This window comes from Mus pahari, chromosome 3 (assembly GCF_900095145.1).
Source record: "Mus pahari chromosome 3, PAHARI_EIJ_v1.1, whole genome shotgun sequence".
Classification (NCBI taxonomy): domain Eukaryota; kingdom Metazoa; phylum Chordata; class Mammalia; order Rodentia; family Muridae; genus Mus; species Mus pahari.
In genome coordinates this window covers 163,298,421-163,300,906 of record NC_034592.1, presented here as the reverse complement: position 1 = coordinate 163,300,906, position 2,486 = coordinate 163,298,421, and positions in this window count along the sequence as shown.

The following is a 2,486-nucleotide window of genomic DNA, read 5'->3' as shown; positions in this document are numbered from 1 at the left end:
TGCTGCTGACCCGCAGCTGGAAGCACACGGCTCAGGACACAATACCAAGGGGAAGGGTAGAATTATCAGGCCCTGGAGTTTGTACTGGGAATTAGATGATTCAAAGCACTTTCTACTCGGATATGCCGTTTACACTTGTTGTTTGCAGGTAGGAGTTTCCATTACTTTAATCCTGCCTGACATTTCTTGCTATTTGCTGGCCTCCCGGGTGACGTGCAGATGGAATGCACAGACCGTCAGCACGCCTTCTTTCTTACTGTAATTGCTTATGTCACCAGTACCCAGAAGCTGTCCCTCTCCACTGTGTATGCACTTCTGCATCTAGCTTACATGGGTTCCATACTGTAGGCTGTACTGCTGCGCCTGACTTCCCTCAGCCTGTTTGGGATTCATCTGTTTACCCTGATGGATAGTTTAGCATGATGGTGATGAGATTCCAGTTCTCGTGTGCTTACTGTGTGGCTAACACACCATTTATTCACCCATTTTCTTTGTAATGGACGTTTGGGTGGTCTCAGGTTGTTGTTGTATGAGAAGTGCTGCTGTGGAGGGGTGATGGTGTGCATACCAGCTTTTCATCCTAACACCAGGAGGGAGAGGCATGAAAATGAAGGGTTCAAGGTAACTCTCAACTACAATTTGAGTTTGAGGCCAGATTGATCGGTGTGAGACTTTGTCTTGAACAAATCACCACCAACAGCAAAAACATACAAAGGGCTGGGAAGCAGCACAGTGGGTAAAGTGTTTGCCATGTAACCATAAAGACCGCGTTCAGATCTCCAGCACCCATATAAAAGCTGAGAATGGTGGTGACTAGCTATAACTCCATAAACATTTTCTGCAATTCTCTCAGACAAGCAAGTCCCAGGGCTTGCTGGTTAGTCAGTCTAGCCAAACTGGTGAGCTCCAACTTTAGTGAGTAACCAAATCTCAAAAAAAAAAAAAAAAAAAAAAAATCAGATGGGAAGCAATAAACTTCCTGCCCCCACAAACCACACATACCACACACAAATACACACTCACGCACACACATACACCATCACCATCATTACCACACACACTACATACATACACACACATCACCACACACACACCACACACATACACACACACCATCACCACACACATACACACCCACCCCCCTACACCACACACATACATACACACCATCACCACATACATACACACCATCACCACACACACACACATCACACACACCATCACACACCCCCACACCATCACACACACATACACACACCATCACCACCACATACCACACACACATACTGCATCACACATACACACACACCATCACCACCACATATCACACACTGCATCACATATACACACACACACCATCACCACTACATACCACACACATACATACTACATCACACACATACATATACACCATCACCACACACACCATCACACACACACACACACCACCACCACCATCACATACACACACACACCACACACATACACACACACACCACATACATATACACACACCATCACACACACACCATCACCACACACACCACATACATATACACACACCATCACCACATTCACACAATTACCAACACACACACACACACACACACACAATAATAATTATTGTAATTTAAAAAAATATTATCTACATGTTCCTATTGGGAAAATACACAAGGCCAGAGAAGACTTGAACACCATTGTTGTCTGCTGGCCTGGCTAGCATTTCTAGAATCTCCTCTCAAACAGCAGGAAGCATGCTTATTCTTTTCAAATGTACATGGGATAATGACCACGACAGACCACATGCAAGGCCTGAGAGCAAGTGTGACAAAATTCATGACTGGGTTAGCAGAGTGTTTTCCTGACTAGTAAAGGATCAACTAGAACACTGTGTCTGTTTCAGAGGAATTTAGAGTATGTCTTTCCATCAATGAAACATTTATGGTAATTTCTGCCACACTAGGAGATTTATTGTTTATTATGTTCTAAACCCTCTACAGGGAACACCTGGTCTAATCAGCCACTCTGGACACTTGCTCTTTTGCTTCTTACTCTAGAAGCTGCTCCTTGCTTATGGCAAACACTTGTAAAACAATGCTTTCCGTATTGATTGGAAACACCACTGTGCCTCCACCTCCTGGGAACACGACACCCTGCAGCCTTTGGCACGAGTTCATTAGAATAATCTAGAATGGTCTTGTTTTAGACTCCTCTGGCTGGGTGACTACCTGAGGCAGAGGGAGGGTGCTGTCAGTCTGTTCACACCATCCCTAGCCCTTGGTAGAGGACTCCATGAGTGCCTGGAGGTGTTGTGGTCCTTAGAATATCCTTTGCCCTCATCCTAGATATGAGATGTGATTCCCCTCTGCCCCCTGAGGGCCCCTCAGTTTTTTGCCTGGGTAGTTTGGGCTGTAGGTTCTCCCAGCAAGGATTTCTTTCTTTCTTTCTTTCTTTCTTTCTTTCTTTCTTTCTTTCTTTCTTTCTTT